Source organism: Uloborus diversus, chromosome 9 (assembly GCF_026930045.1).
Source record: "Uloborus diversus isolate 005 chromosome 9, Udiv.v.3.1, whole genome shotgun sequence".
Lineage (NCBI taxonomy): Eukaryota > Metazoa > Arthropoda > Arachnida > Araneae > Uloboridae > Uloborus > Uloborus diversus.
The window spans coordinates 27,843,890-27,864,557 of NC_072739.1; the positions used below are offsets into that span (position 1 = coordinate 27,843,890).

General features: G+C 36.7%; 1 protein-coding gene across 1 annotated transcript in view; it reads right to left on the reverse strand.

The window, feature by feature from the left end:
- LOC129229253 (sec1 family domain-containing protein 2-like) overlaps positions 1-20,668 on the reverse strand; it is a 100,755-nt gene that overhangs the window by 63,811 nt on the left and 16,276 nt on the right. The window lies entirely within an intron of this gene.

Here is a 20,668-nt window from a genome sequence, read left to right on the forward strand (position 1 = left end):
AAATTGGCAATAGTAGTTCAAGCATTAATGCTTCTTCTGTTCAAAATAAACCCCAGACTGGGCAGAAAGTTGTAAATGTTGACAAATTTGAAACTAGAGTTTGCTTCACATGTGGGAAAAAGGGGCATCTTTCGGCTTGGTGTTGGAGCAGAAAACCAAGTAACCAAAATAAGGGGGCACATTTCTGTAAAGAAAGGGACCTATTTTGTGAATTTAAACCTGTTAAGAATACAAAAATGGAGGTAGCTGTGGGCATTGTACATAGTCCAGTCAAAGGAGGTAGGAAAAAGTGTTTTTGAAATTAAAACAGATGGTAAGATAGTAACCATCACATTGAATGAGGTTTATTATGCTCCAACACTTAGACGAAATTTGCTTTCTGGATCCAGGATAGACAGCTTTTGTTTTTCTTTAAAGTGGTATCCTGGCAAAATATGTATTTTTACAAAGATGGCATCAAACTTTTTTCTGCATTTTTAAATGATAAATTATATTTTGTAAAACCTACCTCATTTTTAAGTAGTAATCAAAGTTCTGACTCGCCACTAAACGTAAATGTAACAGAGGTTAAAGGTTTAGACCTGGGGTTGTGGTATGAACGTTTTTGCCGCATTAATCATGACAGCATTATTGAAACTGAAAAGAAAAATTGTGTCAAAGGACTTAATATTAAGGGTAAAAACAGGCATGACTGTGAGCCTTGTGTCATGGCGAAGAAAAAGAAGATGTTCATTTACGTCCACCCCAGGGATAAGGACCCACAGACAACTTGAGCTTCTTCTTATGGACCTAGCAGGGCCATTTCCGCTGGAGTCACTAGGGGGGAAAAGATATATTTACACTATAATTGATGATTTTCCAGAAAGTCCACTGTTTATTTTTTGAAGTCAAAAGATGAAGCTTTCAGATGTTTTCTCAGGTACCCGAGGTATGTAGAAAGACCCCTCAATAAGAAAATTTTGGCCATAAGGTCCGATAATGGGGGGAATTTACGAATTCTAATTTTGAGACCCATTTAATTAAAGAAGGGATCAGCATAGAGAGAACCAACCCCCATACTCCGGAACAAAATGGTGTGGTAGAAAGGTACAACTTGACCTTAATGAATGGGGTAAGGGCAATGCTGAAGGACTCTGGACTACAAGAAGAATTTTGGGCGGAAGCCGCTCCACGCTTCAACTACGTAAGAAATAGAACAGTTTTAAAAGAAAGGGGGGAAAACTCCATTTGAGCTGTTCTGGGGAAACAAACCTTCAGTGAGGCATTTCAGGAGGTTTGGATGCATCGCCTACAGAGGCTTGCCAAAACAAAATTTGAAAAAATTTGAAGTAAGAAGTAGGAAGGGCATAATGGTGGGCTATGCAACCCAAACAAAAGGGTACAGAATTTGGGACCCAGAGCTGAAGAAAACTTTTGAAACTATAAATGTGGACTTCAGGGAAAATTTAAATTGGGGAGAAAAAAATTTGGAAAAGAATGCAAACAATGAGGATGGCTATTCATTTATAAAGCCTGTAAGTGAAATTCTCTTGGATAAAGAAATACCGTATTTTCGGGAATAAGCGCCGCGGCGCATACAAGAAAAAAAGTAAAAATAATGCCTGTGCGGCGCATATAATGGGTGCGGCGGGTACAGTGTCGTTTTTATTTTTTTCAAGTAAAAAAAAAAAAAATCTGAGTTTTTGTCAAAAAGTTGAAAATGCTGCCAATAGATGGCGCCACATCAATTCTTTTATTTTGCGAAGTCCTTTGCCCTTCGACCTAAGGCGACGAGGTCGAAACGGGGAGGGAGAGGAGGTGAGTCAGCGATTGCACGTGTTTCACTGAGGAGAGAAACGCAGAATCACGTGGGCGAGCAAACACCATCGGAGCGAAGGGGGGACAGTGGGTCAGGGGAGGAGCATTGTTAGCAAATGTTCTATTACGGGAGGGGGGTAGCCGTTCCAGTTCTCTAAAGGGATTTACCTTGTCAGAAAAGTGGATTGCTCGGAGTGGTCAAGCTACCTAATTGGAAACTTGTTTCTCCGTCTCCTAGCTCTAATTTTAGTCACTCACATCGTCGCTTTTTTTGCTGTCCCGTTCGTGCGTTTCTTGCTTATCTTTTTTTCACCGAGTTACTTTAAAATGGCTCCTAAACGACTGAGAAGCTATACTGCAGCCTTCAAGTTAGAAGTAGTTTCGAAGGCAGAATCAATAGGAAATCGTCCAGCGGCCAGATTATTTGCAATCGATGAGAGATGCGTTCGCCGTTGGAGGACAGAAAAGTCCACTATCGAAGCAATGCCGAAGGCAAAACGTGCTAACCGGGGACGAGCAGCTCACTGGCCGGAGTTGGAGCGAGACCTCAAAAAGTGGATCTTGGAGCAGCGTTCAAAAGGACTCTCCCTTTCAACTGTTAGGGTCCGAATTCAGGCCCGGAACATCGCTGCGAACATGCGCATCGCCAATTTCAAAGGCAATGCGAATTGGTGCTTCCGCTTCATGAAGAGAAACAAATTGTCTGTCAGGTTCCGGACAACTGTGGGGCAAAGCCTTCCGGCCGATTGGGAGGAAAAGAAGCAGAAGTTTCTGGCCTACGTCGAAAGGCTGAAGATTGAAAAGAACTTCCACCCATCACAACTTGTGAACATGGATGAAGTCCCCTTGACATTCGACTGCCCGCCGACAAGAACAGTAACTTCTGCTGGGGAAAGGAGCGTCCCCATTACGACCACAGGAAACGAAAAGACTTCGTTTACCTGTGTTTTAGCATGTACGGCCAGCGGGGAGAAGTTAAAACCTATGCTTATCTTTAAGCGAAAAACGCTCCCCAAGGACACCTTCCCATCGTCCCTCGTTATACGCTGCAACGAGAAGGGCTGGATGAATGAGCCTCTGATGTTGGACTGGCTCAACGAAGTTTGGCGCAAGAGAAAAGGCTCTTTCTTCCAGCCGAGTGGCATGCTAATTTTCGACTCCATGGCGGCGCACAAGACCGACGCTGTGAAGGAGTGCGCTCGGACATGTTCGGCTTCCCTAGCAGTCATCCCGGGTGGGCTGACAAAGAAATTGCAGCCGTTGGATTTGGCTCCCAATCATGCCTTCAAGTGCCACATGCGGCAACAATGGGAGTCATGGATGGCAAACGGTCTTCACGACTACACGAAGGGCGGCAACCTCAGGAAAGCATCGTTCGGAGAAGTGGCCAAGTGGGTGGATGCAGCTTGGAATGCTGTGAAGCCTAGCACCATCATTTCTGGCTTCCAGCAGGCAGGAATAATTCCCCCAGTCCCGGATGTAGCGGAGGAAGATGGCGATTCCGACGATGGAGAAAATAGTCCGGAGTTAGATGAAGGCTTCTTGGGGCTATTTGCGTCGGACAGCGAGGAGAGTGAATTCGACGGATTCTGAATCGCCGATCCGTAGTGGATGCGACCCACTTATCAAAGCGTGCCTATAGTGGATGCGACCCACTGATCAAAGCGTGCCTGTAGTGGATGCGACCCACTGATCAAAGCGTGCCTGTAGTGGATGCGACCCACTGATCAAAGCGTGCCTATAGTGGCGCCGACCACTTCAAAAAACGTGGAGCGCTATGAGGAGAAGGGTCCGCGTCCCGCGCTCTGGATAACCAACCAATGTCTTCTTCCCAGGTATTTAGAATATATTAATAGTAAAAATTTCTATTGTTAGGTTAATTAAAAATATTTCTTTTATTTACATTTCATTCCAGCCTTTTTTTACTACTAACTGCTTTTAAGTTGTTTAATGGCGGGAGCGGCGCTTATACCGGGTGCGGCGCTTACATTAAATTTTTTTTTTGGTACAAAATATTACGATGCGGCGCATACACCGGGTGCGGCTCTTATTCCCGAAAATACGGTAGATGAAAAGAAAGTTCCCACTCCTTGTGAGGAAATTGAATGGATAAGGGATGCTGTGAAAAGAAAGACGGGACCGTACGGACATCTACTATTATGTCAAGGGAAATAAAACAAGGTTGAGGTCACCAAATGATGTAGAGAAATACTGCCGGGAAAATAATTGTTTACAATCTTGGACTATTTGATTTCAAGAGTAAAGAAATTGTAACATTTTGTTTGATATTTTTAATTCCCCTAATGAACAAATGGAACCCGAGCCAGAGGCAAATTTGTCAGTTCTCATTCCCCAAAACTATAACCAATGTTTAAGGACCCCAGAAGTAAAACACTGGCAAGAAGCCATGTCTGAAGAAATTAAAGTGATTCAAGAAGGTGGTGTGTGGCAGTTAGTTCCCCAGCCAGTTGATAAACCAGTACTTGGTAATAAGTGGGTATATGACTTGAAAAGGAATGCCCAGGGGAAAACTGACAGGTTTAAAAGTAGGTTGGTTGCGATGGGAAATAGACAGGTGGCAGGTGAATCATATTCACAAGGTATTCTCCCCAGTTATCAATTTCTTCCTCATTAGAATGTTTTTTTCAATTTTAGTAATATTTCTAGGTTGAAGTCATTTCCAATTAGATGTCAAAAATGCATATCTTTATGCTGATTTGGACGAGGAAATATATATGAGACAACCACAGGGTTTTGTAATCCCGGGAAAAGCAGACTGGGTATGTTGTCTAAAGAAATTGCTATATGGTCGTCTTCATTCGGGGAGAAATTGGTACCTAGAAATTGATAGGGTTCTCCAAGGTCTAAATTTTGTGAAATGTAAATGTAGTAATTGTGTTTATACAAGAAATAGAAATGTATTTTTATTGATTTGTGTAGACGACATATTAATTTTTGGAAAAAGTGAAATTATAATTCAGGAAGCAATTCAGGACTTATCCAAACATTATATTAAAGAATTAGGCAGAATTAAAAAATTATTGGGGTTGAATTTGAAGAAAAAAATGGGGAAATTTTTATACACCAAAATTCTTATATTAAGTCAGTTTGTGAAATCTTTAAAAGGTATCAATACCCATACTCGGCCCTCCTAATAGTGGAAGGTACAATTTTATCTTTGAGTGATTGTCCAAAAATTTACCATGAAATAAAAGAAATGGAGAAAGTACCTTATCACAATTTACTGAGATGTTTGTCCTATACAGTCGAGTCCCGACTTACGCGAGAGATGCGTTCCAAGACTCCTCGCGTAAGTCGAAATTTCGCGTTGTAGAAAAGGGTATGAATACAAGTCTTTTTGAAACACATAAAATTCTTTTATACACTTATAAACACCCCTCAAACTGCTTTAAAGCATTCCTCAACTATACATTAAAGTTCCTTATAATTAAAAACTGTACTTTTACTGTTCTTAAAAAGATAAAAAAGCTGTTTCATTCAACATAAAAAACTATGCCCAATGATCAATGGCAGGGAAAGACATAAAATGAAACTACGCATGTAAGGTACGTACATCACTTATACTTATTGTTGTGCTACCGTCGATGTACTTTTTAGTTGTTCAAGCATATCAAATATTTTGAACTTTTTTTCCCCCAGAAACTTTCTTTTTCTTCCCATCTTTACAAACTTTAGATGAAACATTACACTAAGGTGCCATTTTATTTCATCAACCTTATTATTTAGACAGAAAAGAGAAAGAAAGACGTCGAGTGGTTACTTGATGCACTAACAAAGCGATGCGTGGTCTGATGAAGGGAACTTTCGCTATCAGTGGCAATATGGGGAAAAAAGATATTCATGAAATCAATATTTAGGACCCAATAACGAAACCGATATTTCCTTCCAAAAAAGTTTGTATTGCGGACGAGGAATTCGCATTTGCCCTAAAATTCGTTGCTCAGGAAAAACTCGCGTTATAGTCATTTCGCGTAAGCCGAATCGCGTTGTAACGGGAGTCGACTGTATAGCAAGGAAAAACTAGGCCGGATATTGTTTATACAGTTAATATCTTATCACAATTTCAAGCAAAGCCGGGTGAAAAACATTGGCAGTGTTTATTAAGACTTTTGGGTTATTTAAAATATATGAATTACTATAAATTAAGTTTGTCTGCTATAAATGAAATTAAAATAAATGGTTTTTCTGACTCAGACTATGCTGCTAATAGGGATGACAGGATTTCGATGGGGGGAATCTTATTTATATTGACAGGGTACCTATTATCTGGTGAACATTTCAACAAAAGTGTGTTTCATTGTCCACCATGGAAGCTGAATATATCTCTTTAACCGAGGCAGCTAAAGAAATAGAGTGGTTAAAAAGAATTTTAGAAGAAACATCACATTTTGAAATAGCTGGATATAAATTTAATGGGTCTGTGATTAATTGTGACAGTATAGCTGCAATAGAATTTTCAAATTCCCTTATAGAAAATTCCAGAACAAAGCACATATCGACATTTGGTATCATTTTTTGAGAAATTTAGTAGAAGAGAATACATTTGAATTAAAATATGTAAAAAGCGCAGAAAATCCTGCAGATACGTTCACCAAGCCTCTGACTTGGGGTACATTGAGAAAGATGTGCAAAATCATTTTTGGTAATTATTTAAATGTAAAAGGTTAATATTCAAATGTGTTAATTTTTTCAATACGTTTATTAAAAGTGTTTAAAAATTTTTAAATATTGTTTTTCAAATATGTCGGTTTTTCATGTTTTGAAGTGTATCGTGCTGTGTGACCAAGAAGGGGGGAATTTGTTGGCATAAAATATTATTTTATCTATTCTCGGCCCTCAGCTGATAATTTAAAGAAAATATTTTAAGGTTGAATATTGTTACCTACTTCTGGCCCATTATGGTAAAAGGGTAATTCAACTAGTCAGAGTAAACACTTCAACCGACGTTTTCCCCATGCCATAATTAATGGCGACTGTGTTCTTAATCCATAGAAGATTGCGTGTTTTGATGTATCGATAAGATAAAGTCGAGTTGTCACATGATGATTTTAATTTAATTCCACTTGTTGAAGACCGCATGTACCATGGAGGAAATACTAAAATTTGTGGCTGTGGAATAAACAAATGAGTTGTAGTTGAAGTTAACATCTTGACGTCATCGAGGCATGCAATCCCATTGGCTGATGGTGTATATATATATATATATATATATATATATAGAGAGAGAGAGAGGTGAGTGGCAACAAATTCTAATGAGGGATTTGTCTACTCTCAGCACTACTTTTGCCCATGGCTAGTGATCCCAATTTTTCTATTTGTTCCTGGAATGCAAACGGCCTCTTCTCTAAAAGAGGGGAGGTTGCGGATTTCCTTATTGCTCACTCTCCTGATATTTTTTGTGTCCAGGAGACCCACCTGAATGGTTCTCAGAGGGTCTTCTTTCCCAATTATATTTGTCATCGTGTTGACCGCACCACAAATCGTGGTGGCGGTACTGCGATTTTTGTTAAGTTGGGTATCAGACATTATGTTCGCCCAGTCCTCACCTCCAGCTTCGAGAACACCACGATTATTTGTTCACTTGACAACTCCAATATCACTATTTCATCTATTTACTTCCCTCCTAATAGGCCATTCATCGATTCGGATTTTGACAATATTTTCATGCTCAGTCCATCCACCATTTTGATTGGTGATTTTAATTGCAAGAACCAGGTCTGGTCTGACGGCCTTTATAACTCCAACGGCGATAAGTTGCTTACTTACACTGTTAATCATAGAGTTGACATTTTTGCCCCTGACACTCCCACTCACTTTGGGAATTCTTCCAACTCTACAACTGACTATGCACTGCTCAAGAATATTCTGAATGTTGCCCATATTACTGCGGTTACGGAGCTTAGCTCCGACCATTGCCCCATTCTATTGGATTTTGGACTCTTACATCGCCCTTCCACTGACTCTATTACAATTCGCACTACCAATTGGAACTCCTTTACTACCATCCTTCATGACAAGATCCAAGGTAATCCTTCCATTCATAATACCAACGACATTGAAACTTGTATCAAGACATTCACTGAGAACATCCACTTTGCACTGGATAGGTCCACCACCACGAAAATTATCCATAAAAATCACACTAGGCTCCCTGCTGATATTATCTCCATCATTAAACATAAAAATCGAATAAAAAAACTGGCATAACTCCAAAGACCCTACTCTTAAAACTATACTTAACAATCTCCAAAAAGAAATAAAAACACTGACTGACAAGTACAAAACTAAAACCTTCAATGACTACTTTGACTCCCTGGAAAACAATACCAAGGCTTTTTTTTCGCTGGTTCGTAAATTCACTACTAAGAAGCAAGTTATCCCCACCCTTCATATCTCTGATAACGAGCTTGTCTATACAAACCCTGATAAAGCTAATTTAATTGCTAGCACCTTGGAAATAATTTTTTACCCCAACCCTCAAGATGATGCTGTGAACAACAATACTCTGATTAGTAACACTATCAAGGAATTCCTTGAGAATTCCCCTCCCCCTGCTGATACCATTCCAATTATTACCCCTCTTGAAATTATGATCACTATTAAGGACCTCCCCACCAGGAAGGCTGGTGGTGAAGATAATATTAAAAATATCCACCTTCAACATCTCCCACTTAATGCTATTACGCATCTCACCAAAATCATCAATAAGATCTTCGGACTTGGATATTTCCCAAACTATTGGAAGAATGCAATTGTTATTCCTATCCCCAAGCCCAACACTAAACACTCTTACCCACAAAATTACCGTCCTATCAATCTACTTTCCCTGACTCGAGACTAACTTGTGAGATCATCTGCAGACTGGTGACTTTTTTATTCCTTAATCTTTGGAACTTCTTTGCTGTGATATTTTGGGGGTCGTTTTAACGGGGATGTTTGTTATATTTTTCTAGTCATATTTGAATAAAGGAATTTTTCAGAAATATGCTTTTTACTTGTCTCCAACTTGACATTTCATGGCTATTTAATGTTGGTTTAGTTTAATGTTCTTAAATAGAATATTGGATATTTAAACTTAAATTCTAATTATGCCAACAACTATTACTGATGTTCTGCAAACTTTACCAAGTAAGTGTCAAATAATTCATAGTTTCTTTTTGTGGGTATTTCTTTCAGTTTTCAGTGAATTTAAGTAGAAAATAATGCTCAAATTTACATACTTTTGAACAAAAAACTTAGTTGCACAAAAGATGGGGAAAAGTTACGTAACCTTTTGTCACCGGAAATGCCGTTCTACACCCACTCCTCGTAGGCTGGAGTGGGAGACGAATTGTGAAAAAGAAATTGCAGGTCACTAGAACACGCCCTTTGTCGGAGTTTTAGTTTCGTTTCGGACGCCCTAAAGCGTAAAATTTGTTTTTGCACAGGGGCGGCAAATCTCGCGATTCTAAAGCAAAACTCAGGAATATTACATCGGATTTTTTCGCTTTTAAAACCATGAAATAAATGGGGAAACGTTCTTGATAAAATTATTTGTCCAGTAATAGTATGGTAGTAATACATTTTTTACTACTTTACTGAAAAATTGCAACAGATGCATCTGCGATTTGATTTTTTCTTTTCTCTTTTATTTGAAAAATCAAAATCAATTACCGTATTTTCCTGCATATTATCCGCGGCGGCCTACTAAGAAAAAAAATCATATAATTTGCAGCGGCGCGCGGATAATACGATGTCAAAAAGTGAAATTGTTCTGGTTTAACACACAATTAGCAACTAAATTAAAAATGTGAAGAAGTAATATTTTTGGTGATAAAGTCAAATATAATCCAAAAAATAAGGATTTCTTCTTGAAATCGCGCGTGTAGTATGCTAGTAAGTTACTTAGAGACAAAGGAGCAAATGGTCTGACTGTAAAGTTACTTATTTTAAGCAGCCTGAATGACGTAGGAGGAAAATTCAAGCTAAGTAAAATAAACAACATTACACTCATTGGAAACAATCTCTTAGGTGAATCCTGCCGAAGTTCAATGCATTGGCGTTGAGGGGAAATAAAAAACACATACACAATCCACACCTCATTAATTTTACACTTTTTAAACAGATACTACACAAGAAAATATGGTACTTAGAAATTAATTTGGCAATTTTTCCCCGATATGAGAATAATAAATTAACTCCAACATTGTAAAATTTCAGCTTTTCTATTCATTTATTTATTTTTTATTAAATAATTTATTTATTATTTTAATTAATTTTGCTTTTCTATTTAGTTTTTTCATTCTGGTTCTATAGCCAAAAATTAAGTTAGGTGTTCGTTTCTTTGGAATTTTGGTATTAAAATGTAAAATGAGAACTCTGAAAAGGGGTGATTTTGAAAATGATATCTTGCAATAACTATTAAATGTCATATCCTTGACATATGTTAAAATGTAAACAAATCAGCTCTTTTTAAAAAATGTTTATTTGTTGTAGACCTTTCTAATGACTTTGAGGAATTCAAAAAGATGCCAAAACAGCACAGTCAGCAGCTATCAGTCTCCTCTAAATCTGCTGACTCAACATTCACAGAGGAGGAAATTGAAATCCTTCTAAAGTTCCAAAGATCGGTGGCAGGAGTAATGAAGTGGGCAGGGACTCTGAAGTTCAAAAGGTGCCAAAATGGGATCAGATGCCAAGTGTGCCAACCAACTCTGACCTATGACTTTAGAAAAGGAGAGGATTTCACTACTGAGGACAACATGCCACTTGCTTTTTGGCATTTGAAATTTTATTCGGCACACAAAAACATCAACCCATCTGGAAAACTTAAAGTGCCTGAACAAACTAAATTTGCAGGAAAAGCAAGATTATGAAACAGGTAAGCAAGCAGAGATAAATTGTGCGACTGTAGCATACCTAAGCTATAAACTGGAGTCATCGTACAGAGACTATGAAACAATTCTTGCCGAATTTCATAACTGGGAAGGAGAAGTGGGACTAAAAAACCATTCAAAAGAGTTTGCACGCAAATTTTTAGCTCACACATATATCACTTAAGTAAGGAAATTCCTAATTTTATTATTTCGAATGATCTACCAATTGGCCTAGTGGCTGATAAAATGACGGCTAATCGTAGAAGTCGTCACATAATTGGATTAGGAGTGCCTACATTCAATATAAACTGTAAAAATTTATTTCAGTCCATTTATCTTGAACACAGCCCTGCTACTGACCGAACTGGAAGCGGCTTGGCAAAGCATATATTGCAAACAGTAGAAAAATTTGGTTTGGACTTGCCTTATGTACTTGATCATCTTGTTGGTCTTGCCGTGGATGGGCAATATGTCATGCAAGATGTTGGAAAGCACTTGGAACAAAAACCTGTGAAAAGAATCTTAGTATCCTGTGATCCTGAGCTGATCAAAAAGCATGCTGATACTCCCAAAATAGTAACAGATGCTTTTGATTTTGTTCACGACACTATGAAAAACTTTTCATCAGGAAAAAGCTTTGAAGCTCTCTTAAAATGCTCAGAACAGTTCCCCCGAGTTCTTTTACAGATCCAAAGTTTTTAAGATGATGAAGTTATCAGCTTATTGTGAAACAGTCTTTCATTCATTTTCAGCTGATTATCAAACACTGATATCTGCATGTGAACAAGACCCTGATGGTTATGTGTTACGTAACAGATTGATGAATAAGCTAATGATGATAAATATTCTTGCACTCAGATATTTGTTCTGCGCTGGGAAAAACATCAAGAAAAGTGCAAGAAACAGATCTAATGCCCTGGGAGTACACTTCTTATATTAAAAATCTCGTTTCATCTCTCAAAATAATGAAATCATATTTCAATGAACTTTCAGCGGCAATATCTGAAAATGAAGGGGAGCAGACAGCCATTCAATTTTCAGATATATTGTCAAAACTTCAACTAGTTTTCAAATTTAAAAACATCGCTAGAAATGTTTCCCCCATCAAACTGGTATTTCCAGTACATACCATAATGTTCCCCTTCATGAGAAACCAATTAGCTCCAAGATTCTTAGATCTCAAAACAAAAATAGTGAAAGTGAAGAGCTAAGAGCCAATTTCTTAAGCCCATCTGGCTATGTAAAATCGTTAATTGAGCAATGCAATGTGTATTTCCGTATAGAATTAGATGGTAAACCAATCTTTTTTGCAATAATTGACAAGAGGAGTTACTTGTTCAACTATGACTTTTTGGTTTATCCGAAAACCAATATTTGCATCAATGAAGCTCAAATAAACAGGGGACTCACTGAAGAGAGTTTCAATGAAATTTTAAATGTATTTCCTTTTGTGGAGTCTTCTGTGGACTTACGACAAACTCTATGGTTCTATTACCAGATTTTTAGTGAGTGGATGTTCAGTAGAATCCATAAAATTGTTATGGAGGGTGATGCATCAGATTTAAAACATCTTTTTGAAATTGCGCATGAAGAACTGGGGAAAAAAGTTCCTACTTTTCTAAAGTTTTTTACATTTGTCATATCAATGCCAGTCTCTGAAGCAGTATGAGAAACTTGGGGGTCTGTGATTGATGTTGTTGGAAAACACAGGTTAAGAGCAAAAGATGGGACTGATGAAGAAGTGGGCACTAATTGTTGACTTAACAATTTGTGTCTAACTCCCGTAAGGAAGGTAAACACCATAAGTTTAGCAGATGCCTTTCTATTTCACATTTCTGTAGCTATCAAGTGAATGAAATGTCAGAACTCAAATTAAAAGGCTAAATCATTTTATTTATAAATCTAATAATTAACAACTGTAAATAAAATCCAACTTCAATAAATGGTATAAATAAGTATGAGGGCTTTCAACAATACTCAAATCAATCTTCATGTTCCAAAAGAACATCTTTCCAAAAAAAAAAATATTTGACACTCTAACAAGAATTATTCTAAAATGTTTCAAAAAATTTTAAGTCCCTAACTCTCATGGCAAAATCCTAACAGCCATCTCCTCAGTGCAGGACGTTGCTTCAACAGCCAACGATCCTCTTAAAAACACGACTATCGTCAGTCGAAAATGAGAAACGCGAGCAGAAGAGTGATTTCCTTCTTATTCCATCTGCTTATATCCTACCCCGCACACTGCACGTCACTCCGGATATGCTTACGTAAGAGACAATCTGGATCTTTCCAGAACATTCAATTTGCTGCGGAGTCATCAGGAGATTACATCACACATCCGCTCATGCTCTGACGTCACATCCTTCTTCCTGACGAAACACGTCGTTCGAAGTCGTTCCGATGTTTACACGTTGTTTTTCCAATACGCGATTTGAAACAAGCGTCCTTTAAGGGATAAGGTTAACTGCTTTTTCATTATTAAAGAAATACAAGTGAGTAAAAACATTTACACTTAGTTTACACTTAGCTTTTATAATGAATTGGTGAGAATATTTCTCAAATAGACATTTTGTGGCTATCACTAATGACATGAGGGTTTTTGCGCAACTAAATGGTCCCTGTCTGGATATAAAGGAACCAGAAAGTTTTTAAAAGCAGCCTTGTTATTGATGTATGGCACCACTTATCCTTCACATTTTAGAAACCCCACAAGAAGTGATCTAATGAAGCAATTTGTTGTGTCTAAAGTTATCAACAAAATTAATGAAAATGCAGCATGCTTGCCCTGCTTCAAATAAAATTATTTAAAAAAAAAGACTTGTTTAATTTATTTATTGAAACTATGCGCAAATTTTGCAGACAGATTTAGAAGTTCTAAAAGCTTGTCGCAGACAGCTACAGAACTTTCTGCCACTAGGAAGAGTATGTACCAGTGCTTGGATATGCAAAACCCAGTTTGGAATTGAATTAGAAACTCACTGCAATTTTAAGGACGGCAAAGTATTTGATTAATTTTTTTATAATTTAATTTAAGAGCATTCTACAATCCATGTAGTAGTCATTCTCTGAAAATTCTAAATGATACTGCAGAGGGTTCTTGCTTTTTCAGTCTGGAAGCAAAAATTTATAGAGTCTTCGCTGCATTAACACAGCGCTGGTCTGTTCTAAAAAACCATATAGCTAGTGTTGCCTTAAAACTCTTATATGAAATCAGATGGGAAAGAATCGACAAAATAACTCCTCTGAGATGTCATATGGAAGAAATGTATGATAAGCTGATTGATATTATTAAAAACAAAAACATAGATAAAATAGGTACTTATGAAGCAAGTTGCTCGGCAAACCACATAAATGATTTTACTTTTCTGTGCTTAGTAGTAATATGGTATGACACATTACTTCATGTTAATATCATTAGCAAAACCCTTGATGGGACAAATCAATAATATAAATCTAACAAGTAAAGTTATAATAAGTCCCGCTAGATGGCTGCACCAGTCAAAAGAAATTGCATGAGATGAAACTTGCAATCGATTTTAAAATCTTATCTATTCATAAATTTAATTATAAAATAGTAAACATCAATAATAAATATTTTAAAATATGGAATGTGTTATGTGATGTAAAAATTGAATTATTTTAAGTATTTGTATAATTATTAGAATTCATTTTATATATTTTATTTTTTGTAACTAAATTGTTCTCATTGATGATTGGTATCTTGACTGCCAGTGTAACGGAGTCGTTGTTGTGAGAATGAGAATAGCACAAGGAACGATTGGTACCTTGTAAGTTTGTGAGCCACGAGGAAGACTAAATAAATTGATTATCCAAGGAAACATAGTTTTTATTATGCATGCAACCGAAATTCAATCTTCTTGCTACTGTAGTGGTAGCTAACACCCTACAAAGTACTGATGCAGAAGTACTAAAAACTGTTGATTTACTTGAACAAAAGATGATTATTTTACGTCTGCTCAAAATGATACTAAATTTAATGGATATTTAGCAGGTGCCAAAGAACTGGCTTCTTAGTTTGGACATGGATAACCCAAAAATTGAGTCACTGCCACAAAAAAGAAGGAGAAAAAATGAAAAACAACCTGAGTGTGAAGCAAGAGATCCCCCCATCTATGACCCAGAAATGCAATATAAAGTTGAATTTTATTTTAACATTTTAGACACCACAATTATTGCATTAAGTACAAGATTTCAGAAGATTAACGAAGTTTTTGGTTTTCTGTGTAATGTAAATAAAATTAAAGATATGTCACATGAAGCCTTAACTAAAATCTGTAAAAAATTGTACGATGTTTTAACTCACGGTAAATCGAAAGATATCAGTTTTCTTCAATTACGATATGAACTAAAAGTTCTTCCAACCATTGCAACACCTGAGAGTACACTGATAGAAACTTAAAAAATAATAAGACTATGAGTTTGCACCAAATGCATGTATTGCTCTACCAATATTGTTGACCCTTCCTGCGTTAGTAGCCAACAGCGAAAGGAGTTTTTCGAAGCTTAAACCGAAGCTTGCCTAAGTGAACTGCCAACTATTTCTACTGAACATCAGATAGATGAATGGCTGGATTATAGTGATGTCATTAAGGAGTTTATCAGTGCAAAGGCAAGGAGAGTATGCATTAGCTAAGGTAATTATTAAGGAGTTTGCTACTTTTGCATATTTCCATTGAAACTTTTTCAGGATATACCTAAATTATACTTCAGTGTCTGAATGCTTATGTTCGCTGTTTACATATTCTTAAACTAGAATAAATCTTCTCCAGAGCAGGGGCGGATCTAGAGGGGGGCCATGGGGGCCATGGCCCCTCCCAAAGCCTTGTGATCGTAGGAATTTTTTTAAGAAAAAAAAATATTATGAGAAGATAACAAAATTTAACACATGTGTTATACTGAAAAAGAAGCATAGGCCTTAATTGATGGAAAAATTATGTCACTACCCTCAAAACAAAACTTTTATTTCCAAAATTTTTCTCCATCTTTTACATCATTTCTTGATTCCAACTACAGACACTTGGACGATCTCTAAATGTTGCTGTTCTCAGAGTATACCTATTGTTCACAAGACCAAAGAGAGCCTAAATTTTCGTTTTTATGACTTTAATTTCGAAACTAGAGGGAGAACACTTTTCCCATGCCCTTTCACAAATGCCTTGATATGTAGCAAAAAAATGCATTTTAAGTCTTTTATTTGGCAAAAATGTCAACGGAAACTAGCTAATCCAGCCTTTATCAGTTAACTTGCTTAAAAGCAACTTAAATGAAATTTTTTGGGATTTCAATTACAAGCGATCTTTGATAGGACCCCCTCCCTCCCTAGTTCATATCGTGATGATAGCTTTAAAAGGAGGTTTTTGGAGGAGCTCACGAATTTTCCATCCCTTTCTTAAATATGTATAAAAATAGTTAAAAATCGAATTTTTAGAGCCTCAAATGCAAAATATTTCCAGGAAGGAGGGATTCTAAGCACCTTCACTCTTCCTTAAATGTAAGCAAACATTACCTAAAGGTGCATTTTTAGGATGGACAGCTGAAGAGCTAGAAGAGCATCCCTCCTCTTCTAACTTCTCAATGTATAATGGCGGAATATTTTGGTTTCTAAGCTATTTTTTCAAAAAGTATTTTGGGGCCAGCACCTGAAACCTGATCTTTCTCGGTACATCATCAAAAATAGACAAAATGCGTTTTTAGTTTCCTAATTTTCAAAAATTACTCGGCAATATAAATTTTGAAACATTTCCAAGGCAGATTCCTAAATGCGTCCCCTCACCTAATGTCCCGATACCACAAAAATTGAGTTTTTAAAACTTCATTTTAATAAAATTTCTGGGGCGTTCGGAGTTTGTTCAAAAATTTCGGATGGCCCCTCCCAAAACAATCGGCTGGATCCGCCATTGCTCCAGAGTCAATATATTCATCTCTTATCAACTAATTTGAAAAGCAAACATTGTAAAAGAGGGTGGATAATTGTGTTTGTGCAAACACATTCCTCCAATTACTTGAGGGAGAGGAGAAAGCGAAGGACTAAAGAGGGGACAGTAGACCCCTGGAAGTGTACAAAAGTGAGTTGTCTCTATGGTCCATGAGACAGGGGGAGTATTTTTTTTTTTTTTTTTCACAGAGAGCAGAGGGGTTTTCCTGGTCCAGGAATTGGCCAGGTGCTTCGTACTCACATCCTCACTTCACACGACCTTATTTTAAAAATGCCTCAGCTCGGCCAGCTCTGTTACTTTAAGCTTTGACATTTTGTCACAAGCAATATGTTTCTATAACAGGAAAAGGTAGCTTTATTTGACTGGCTAGTAACATTTAACTCAATAGTCTTACGTCACTATGTGAGGAATAACATAAAAAGGAATGGTGCACGAGCATAATGACAATTCAAACAATAACAATATCATTAAAAATTCTACAAAATGGTCATTTGGATAAGAAAGGTAGTTATTACCATCCAAAACTGTTCAAATGTCTTAAACTGTCCAAAAGTATGCTGAGGCTTTAAAGGGATCTAATGATTAATTTACTACTCCTTGCATTCAGAGTGAAGGAAATTCTTATCCTTTGAACTCCAGAAGCTGACAACTTACAAAAAATGACAATATCATAAAGTACTTTACAAAAAGTAATCACAAAGAAACAAAATTAAATTTCGGAGTTAAAGCTGTAGTAACAGATAATGCTCGATTTATGGGATAAGCAAAAGAACTGTTGTTTGCAGTGCACATTACTTGAATTTATTTGAACATCCCACCGTTCAAGTAATACAAAATATTGTAAAAGTTCAAAAATGTTTCGGCAATCATCATATACGCTCGTGCCAAGCATTAAAAGAGATGCTTGCTTCAATAAAACTCATCAGCTACCAGGAGACTCTTGATGACTGAGCTAATGTATTTGTCAGTTTTAATGAAAATTTTCAATACAAGTATATCAAAAATTTGCTAAAGAACATAAAAGAAAAATAAACATTACTAATTTTGTAAACTATTACCACATGTTCAAACAATTTAAAGACACACTGTTGCAATTAAAACCAATTACAGATTCTCTAAACAGTTTGCTAAGTGCCAATTGACCAATCGGTGATTCGTGCCACGCACGAGATCTAGAAGATGGTATGAAACCTCGTGTCACTGAAATTTTGCTATGCCAAAGGATAAGGCATACCAAAGATTCAAAAAGAAAATGCTAGTTCTTGTTTAATTCTGAAATATTTCTGGGAGCACATCACTTTCAATCGCAACAGAAATATTACTGCTCATGTCTAACAAAGTGCTAAATTACATATTAGCTGAAATTAGAGAATCCAAATACTAAGAATTAATATTGAGCTCCACTCCGGACATAAGTCATACAGATCAGCTATCTGTAGTACTGCGCTATGTAAATAAAGAAGGTGAGCCTATTGAAAAGTTTATTAAGTATCAATAGCCATTATGCTGCTTCTTTGTCTACTACTGTACTTGAAGTGCTTGAATGCTTTAATTTAAACATGTTACACTGTCGGAGACAATCTTATGATAATGCCCGTAATATGGCTGGACAATATTCTGGCCTTCAAGTTCGGATAAAAACTGTGTATCCATTAGCAGAGTATGTGCCCTGTTCAGCACACTCATTAAAGCTTGTGGGTGTAAATGCCGTACAGTGTTGCTTTTTTTTTTGGGATTATCCAAAGTATTTATAATTTTTTTTCTTCATCCACTCAAAGATGGAATATACTGCATGAAGAACTACGGAAACTTAACCAAAAATCGACTATAAAAGCTTTGTCAAACACCAGGTGGTCTGCAGAAGCTGATGCAACACAAGTGCTGCATAAAGCTTATTAGCAAATAAGGCAAGCTTTGCATGACATTGCTGGAAATGAAAATCTTGCTCCATTAGCTCGTCATGAAGCTGAAAGCTTATGTGCTAAAATGTATAAATTGGAAACAGCACTAATGACTTATTTGGGATGTCATTTTACAGAGAATGAATAGCATCAACAAAAGTTTTCAACAGGAATCTTTCAATGCTTCTGCTTGCCATTGTACAATTCCCTCATAGAATTCATCGAAACTGTGAGGGAAAACTTTAATGAGTATGAACATGAAGCTAGAGAATTAGTTGGTGATCGTGTAACATATGCAAATGAAAGAAAAAAGTGTTTCCATGCGACAGGATAAAACCCAGAACAAAACTTTTTTTTGTGGGGAAAGTGTCATTTAAAGTAATGTCCCATTATGACATTTGTGATTCATTAATTGTTCAGCTTAACATGAAAATCAAAGTGTACAGCAATGTAGAAAAAAGGTTTGGCTTTTTGTATTTGCATAACGCTACTGCATCTGAAGAGGAAATTAAAAAATATGCTACAGAATTCCAAAAAAAAAAAAATTCTCGGATGACATAGATTAACATTTTCCAGAAGAATTAACACACTTTCAAAGTTTTACAAAAGTTAACCTTTCCTCTGGAGAGTGTTTAAAATGAATAAGATCACTAAACATTACACATACATGTCCAAATGTGGATTCAGCCCTGCAGCTTCTTCTTACCTTGCCTATCAGCAACTGTTCCAGTGAACGTTCCTTTTCATTTTTGAAAAGTATCAAAATCAAAAGAAGCAGCGTTTCTCAGGATAATTTACAGGCATTTTCCTTATTGACCATTGAAAATTCTGTGACATCAAAATTAGATTTCGATGATGTGATTGACACATTTGCATCTGTTAAAGTCAGAAAGAAGCCTTTTTTAAAGCTTAATGTCAGAATTAGTAAGTTTTTTTTTTTTTTGCAGTTTTAAATTGATTTTTAACTCATTTTCACCTTATGGTAAGGCAATTTTAACTATGATTAGTATGGTGACTATCAAGTGTTCGGTATTCAAATCCCAGGTTTCCTTTTAAATGAAGTAATGTATAGGTTTCTAGCATAAAATATTGACAATTGTGCAGATGTTCATGGGGGGGGAGGGGGGCACCAACTTCTACTTGGGACCTACGCACCAGTTTGGTTTGATAGGGTCCTGGGAGTAACAACACTTTTTTTCCGGTAATTTTACAAAAACCGGGAGAAAGGCTAATCCAGTCACATGGTAGACTGCAATAAGAAACTTACTGGAGTTGGAAAGATAGTCCAAAGACTCTTTAAATATTATTTTCTTATCAAGTCCTACAAGTTCAGCATCAATTGAGAGAATGTTTGCTAACTTGGACACAACTTACTTAAAACTCAGAATTGTCTACAGTTGTTGTAATACAGCACTTAACCACTTAGGACTCGGACGGGACTCTAAAGTCACATGAAAAATGCCTAAATTTTCAATAATTAGGTCATAATACTCTTTATGTCCTAATACTTTCAACCTAAATTTGTTTCTCACCTTGCACTTTTACTTCCTTTAACAAAAAAGGAAGTATTGTATTCGCAAAAAAAATTTCACTCAAAAATCGGCCTTAATTTCCATTTTGCTCACCCCTGAACGAATGTTGAGATTTTTTTCGACTTGACCACATGTGGATACATGCCTGGGAATGTACAGACACCCGAAATATCCATTTTGACGATTCTCGAGTTAATTACAAAGAGTTTTCTCGTTACGTCCGTATATGTATGTATGTGCGTATGTGTGTATGTATCTCGCCTAACTTAAAAACCGTATGTCCTAGAAAGGTGAAATTGGGTACATAGACTCCTAGTGGGGTCTAGCTCTGCACCTTCCCTTTTGGTTGCATTCGGATGTTCCTAAGGGTTTCTTTTGCACCATTTTAGGGGGAATCATTGTTAATTTCAATGCTAACTCAAGTGGTAGTACAATTTGTCAAACACTTAGCGATATATCGCCAAGCTTTTGCCTGCCAAGTTTTGTCGCCAACTTGGCGGAAAATTTGGCGATTATTTTTTAAATTTTAAAGTCTGGTTTTATTTCAGCCAATGTTGGCAATTTTAAAGATTAACCACTGAATCACATTGAAATTGCCAATA